Source organism: Megalobrama amblycephala, linkage group LG14, assembly GCF_018812025.1.
Source record: "Megalobrama amblycephala isolate DHTTF-2021 linkage group LG14, ASM1881202v1, whole genome shotgun sequence".
Taxonomy (NCBI): domain Eukaryota; kingdom Metazoa; phylum Chordata; class Actinopteri; order Cypriniformes; family Xenocyprididae; genus Megalobrama; species Megalobrama amblycephala.
In genome coordinates, this window is record NC_063057.1 from 30,948,117 (window position 1) to 30,954,605 (window position 6,489).

Below are 6,489 nucleotides of genomic sequence, written 5' to 3' on the forward strand. Positions count from 1 at the left end.
CTTGAGACAAAACAATGACACTGATATATTTTAAGATCTGTCAGTACAAGTTACTTTCAGTTAAAACAGATCAAACATGCATTTTAGTCTGACACTAGCTTAAGCCTTGTCTGTGAAACCGGGGGTTTAAGTTTTATGCACTAAATTAATCAAATTAAGCTTCTGCTTTCTAACTATGTAATTATACATTTGTAATCATTTTTGAGAAATAAAAATTTAAATGATTGTCATAAAAATAAATTAATTTGCTAAAAAACTATAATTTTAGTGATATGATTCTCTATAGAGATGCTTTTCTTTTTTTTTTTTTGATGAATAATAGTTTATGTTTTAAGTTATTAGTAATGTAATACTTGTTACATAATTTGAAGTTATTACATTTTGCTTTATTACATTATTATGAGTTGCTTGTGTTCATAATGCATTATGCTCACATATTTATTGAAATGTGTCATTTCAATATAATCTTCTCACAGATCCATTTTAATGCTCCACTACAATGATAATCATTCCATCCTGGTGAATAAGTCGAAGCACAGTCTTCATCATCATTGTAATTATCAGGCTGTCTATCCACCCAGAACCTGAAAGAACAGATCAGCATTAGATGTTCAGTGCTGCTTCCTGTGTGATATGATACTGACTGTGAGATATGATCATTTATTAGAGAATAATCAGTTTAATTCAGTGATTTCTCACCCAGAGGTCATGTTGGTGCCATCAACCCATTTCCATCTGCCCTCCACATCACTGTCAGTCAGACCAATCCAGAAATCATCAAAACGTTTCTTGACAAATTCCTAAGAATAAAAACACATATACATTTCATCATTTAGGGTTAGAAGCTAAACACACTTTCACTCTTTCACTCACTTGTTCCTCTCTGTTGTTTATGATGATCAGATCTGCTCCTCTCTCTGTACAGTATCTTCTGCTCTCAATCCAGTTCTTCTTCTCGGAGGAAATGAAGTAAAGACTGGATTGATAGTAAATCCATCCATCTGTTAACACAACCAGTTGTCAAGAGAAATGGAGTGTTCTCTTCCAAACAATTTGATAAAGATTTTAAAAGATATAATAAAAAGCAGAAAATTGCCAAACTTGAAGAATCTCTGGGGTCTATGAAGTTTTCATAAATGAGACAAAAACACATGCTGTGAGCTTGAGTGAAATGTATACCACATCCTGTAAAGGTGACAAATGTTGCATTATGTGTGTAGGTGAACATGGGTTCTGGGGGATAGAAGCATTGTTGTGTGTAACTGATAAGAATGAAGACAGTTAGGAAATAAATGTCTAGTAAGGTAGAAATCTGATAAAAATGTATAATAAAAAAATGTGTGTTGCTTAAGCCATTGACGCAAATAGGAAATGCATTGACGCAAGTGAAAAAAAGGTGATAGACAAGTAACCTAGCAATTGACGTAAGTAAAAACCACATGTGCGTAAATGAAAAGATAAAGTGCGTCAACAGAGAATATAAATATTGGGGCCTTTATAGCTCTCTGAGTAGTTGGAGTAGTAGTAGTAGTTGTTGTGTAATTTTGCTGAAGAAAGAAAGAGCACACAAGCAAGCAGCAAGAGGAAGCCTTCGCCAGACCACAACCCTCAGAAGATCAAAGAAGACACCTGATTTTCTTAAAGAAGAATATATACTGAATAGAGAAGAGGGTAAGCTTTAAAAATGTAATTATTTATCTGGCCCATGGAACTTCCAGCTTAGCTGGCATAGAGTTGTGTATTTAGCTTTTGCTTTTGCAAGAAATAATAAAATGAGAATGGGGACTGCCCTCAAACTCTGATAGTATTGTCTCAGTCTGTTTATTGTTGTAGAGTGAAAATCCATTTGGGGTATCAGAAGTTGATTGTCTGAAAAAGATAGATTTTTATAAATATATCCCGACGGACTTTACAAAGTCAGTCAAGGTTGCCAACCAGTCGCAACAGAGTGGCCGTGGGAGTGCATTAGCAGGCATAGCTGTCCTCTGAGGGCGAAGAGCCAGCTGTGGTGCACTGAACGGGAGGCTAACCCACCCCACCCAGGTAGGCTTGGTTGATATCTGAACCGTAGGCCTAGGAGGTACGGTAGTGATCAGAAGTAGACCCTGAGATAATATAATCTAAAAAGAAAATATTGTACGCCTACCTGACTCCTCCTGAATCTATAAAGGTAAACCTTTTACAGGAGTTGAGTAATATGAATAGAGGAAGTGGCTCGTGACCAAGAAAGTGTTACGTGGTCGCGGCAGAAACCACCCAGGGGGTGACGCGGCACACAGTTTAACTATTAGCACCTTTTTAACTCGTCTCATTCATCTGTGAGCTTTAGTGTTAGTGGGTGGTAACTATCCCTTTTAAAATAAGTCACGTAACCGAACACATCACTTAACAAGTGTCAGTTATGAACACAATCTCAATAGTATTCATAGGGATTGTACCTACACTCCAAATCTAGGAATTGTATAAATTTGTTATTATAATTATTCTAACAAGACTTTGTTTGTTCATTCTTTACATTTTACATTGTAAAAAGGTTTTACATTTAAATGTATGGTTCACTTTATTTTTATGGTTCACTTTAGACATTGACTAACTATAATAACTTTTCAACTGCAGTCAGTGAACTCTCATTAGAGTGTCAGTAGACTGTTAGTTTAGGGTTAGGGTCTGAATTAGGAGAATAAACTGACATGTAGTTGTAAAGTTACTTGTAGTCAGTAGAATGTGTAAAGTGGACAATTGAAATAAAGTGTTACTGAATTTATTTTGTACTGTAGACTCTTTCCATGCTGTGAATATGTGCACTAGAATTACACTTGACATTCAAACACCTATGAATACTAACCAGATTATATTCCTGCTCTGTAGCAACTACTAAAATGACAAAAGAAACTCACCCAGTTTACCAAGACTCATCTGAAGATCGTTTTTCTCCAGTTTTAGCTGGTCTCTCTCAATTGGTCAGGTTTTTGTTCTTTATTTTCAGCCCATCTCTCTCTTCTGAGAGGTTGGTGATGTTAGTTAGTAGCTGGTCTCTCTCATTGGTCAGGTTTTCATTCTTGGATATTAACTGTCGACTCTCTAGAGTGAACGTGACACACAGCACTATGTCTGCAGTCAGCAGAAGAACACACAGCAGCACCAAACACACTGCAGCTGCTCTGGAGCTTCTGATCTTCACACAAACACTTTCTGAAAATGACAGATATCAAGATGAATGTTTTCTGTTTCCTAATTGTATGTTTGTGTTGTATGTGTACCTGTTATGGTTTCTCTTGGTTCAGTGTTTATATTGCCATGAACAGGCTGAGACATTTTTGTTCACATGATGAAGCTATATATGTTTGTACTCTGTAGTCCTCTGCTATTTGAGACTTTAATTTTAGTAGTTGAGGCAAATAAGTGGAAACGTATGTCACAGTACAAGAGCTTGTGACCCTTCCTGTTAAAACCAATTAATTTGCATAACGAAAAGCTCTTCCTAAAGGGCACTATTGTGATATTGTGGTTAGATGTAGCAGCTGGGTTCAAATTAGCACAGTACAGTTATACATGAGTGAAAAGACACTTTACTTACTCCAGTGAAATCAAAATTAATGATAAAATGTAATTTAATTGTGCTTGAAATCAGTCTGTGTTCTTTTGTTGCATGTTTGTTTCTATTGCCTGCAAAAATGCACATGCACACTCACAGTGGTCAGAGTGGAATAAATGTGATTAAAGTGTTTGCATGTCTTTTTAATGTGATTAAAATCAGCATATGTCCACAGGTTTTACGATGATGTTTTTTAAGATCTTCAAAAGATTTCAAAACATGTTTGTGTTTGCCACAGAACGATGTAACACCACTATGCCTGTAAAGTCAAGCCTGTGGTTTCTCTGTTTCTACACCAACACAAAGATAGAGCAGCATTTTCATGAACATTGTTATGAAGGCCTCAGGTACGGTGTACATTTTAGGACATCCACAGACTTCAAATCATATTACGAAAAGGCATCATGCCTCAGACAGAAAAGCTTCATGAAAAACAGCGTCAGTGTCAGGTCTCGTACAATTAGGCATCAGACGAAACGGCCTCAGACAAAAAAGGCATCGGATGAAACGGAGTGACCATCCTAACTGAAACACACAGGCTGAGTAAACATTTTAGTCATTTTTTTCTCTCTCCAAAATCATATACAGATGGTTAGTTATTAAATCGTACAACAGCATCAGAAGAACACAAAGCTGAACCAAACACACTGTAGCTTCTTCTGATCTTCACACAATCACTTCTGAACACCACAGGTCTGACATTAGATGACTGAACATGTGCAGACTCTGATGATTTGATCAAAGTAATGAATGTGATTACCTGTACGCTGAAGTGGTTGGGGTGTGTTTGTCTCTGTCCTGAAGTCATGATCTCTCACACATTCTGCACTCTCATAGATTTCCACTATCATCTCCATTCTGTCTGTCTTCATTCCCTCAGACTCAGTCCTGATCACATCTTCATTAATACCATCAGAAATTTCTGCTCTTTAACCTTCAAACATTAAATGTTCCTTGTTTGTTGTAGATGTAGTCAGCACTCATCTTCTTTTTAAAGCCAGTGGCAAACAAACTTCAATGTGTGGAAACAAAAACCTGTGACATAAAGAGAAGTTGTGAAAGTCTTTCTTCCTTTCCCTTTTGTGATGTATATTCGAGTGAAACTTGGCCATTGCTGCAATGTCATGTGATTGACAGGTTGTCCCGTTCTTGCTCCAGTAAACACATCAGAGAAGAGAAGAGAAGAGAAGAGAAGAGAAGAGAAGAGAAGAGAAGAGAAGAGAAGAGAAGAGAAGAGAGGTTTAACACATTGTAGGAACCATGGACGAACCAGAAAAATGAATCATTCAGATGATTCTTTCAAAAAATAATTCTAATTCAGAATCGAGGTTCCGGCTCCAGCTCATCTACAGAGAAAACCAACATTAATTACTTTTACGACATCCATGTTTCCTGACAGAAGGAGAAGTGACAGCCATTTGTGATACCAAATGGTCAGAAGATAAAGAGCCTTTGATCACCAGATCAAAAGAGACAGAGAGACAATGCAGACCTTTTGTTTCTCTGAGGGACCTAAAACTTTACAGAAAAAAACAACAAAGACTGTTCTACAACTAAAACTGCATCAAAATTGTTCCAAACAATTTTAACTGGACTTTTCAAACATCTTTTAACTGCATACATTTTACCTCATGTGTCCACAAATACTACCTGTAACCAGTTTTGGATTCCCAAAGTGTGGTACGCGAGCTGCCACCAGGAGGTGCGCGAGAGGAAAAATGTAATGGCGGTCTGTTTTTTTAAGTGGGATTTTTCCATACAATAAAAAAAACATGAACAGTAAACATTTCCATTGTAATCGCTTTTATTTTAAATAAAAAAACTATAATTTATTAGTTTTTGATAGAAACGTAGAAGAAGACAGCTGCTGTCTTCTTCTACGCCAGTGGTTCTCAACCTGCGGCCCGTCACGAATGTAAATGCGGCCTGCGATATGCCGACCACAATTAAAAAAATTTAATTATAGCATCACAATTTATTTTTGTTTTTAAATTTAAATTGAAGTGAATTAAATAAATATAAATGAGCTATAATGCTTTATTTGTCATATAAAATCATTTTGGTGAGCATTTATTATTTTCAGACATCAGGCAGTGACGAAATCACTCACTTAACGAAACGAACACTTACAAGTGCGCGCTTTGGAAGAATTCAAATAGTTGCCATTATTTTTGTAAATTTAAGCCTCAAAATGGTCAAATTTGTTATTAGAGGAGAAAAACTAAATGTGGAACATACAAAGAAGGAACACATGCAAACAAGAAGAGTCGCAGCATCAGCAGTAAAGGTAAGAAGAATGGAAGAATCAGTTTGCTGTTAATGAGCGAGATGGGCAGCCTTCCTGTTTGCTCTGTAGTAAAGTACTAACTTGACAAGCAAAACCTACAATTTCAAAAGACTGAACTGTGAATTCGATGTGTTTGTTTGATGCATTTTAAATCAAATAACCGCATCAGCGCACCCGCGGCTGGAATGAGCCCAACTCGGCTGCACGCTCGCGGATCCGATGCTGCGCAAGGGATTGCAACGTGACAGAATGCTTGATATCGTCAGAGATTGTAATTACAGGGCGCTCAGTAGGGATGGGTATCATTAAGGTTTTAACGGTATTACTACTCTTACCGATACTGCTTATCGATCCGGTACTTTAACGGTATTCTTATCGGTACTTAACTTTGCTTTATATTATATGGTGTCTGCCATTTTTGATGTTTTATATAATATACAGTAAGAACATGAACAAAGAAACAAAGTAAAACAAACTGACAAATACAATAAAACAAATGAAATAAAGTGCTTTCATTTGTTCATGTGTTCAGGTAAGTAATATAGGCCTAGCCTATAAAAGAAATCGAAGTAAAGTAACCAAATGTAAAATAACACTGCATGGTTTT

At 36.5% G+C, this 6,489-nt stretch overlaps 1 pseudogene; it reads right to left on the reverse strand.

The window, feature by feature from the left end:
- Positions 1 to 324: 324 nt before the first annotated feature.
- Positions 325 to 4,524, reverse strand: LOC125246130 (annotated as a pseudogene).
- Positions 4,525 to 6,489: the final 1,965 nt, after the last annotated feature.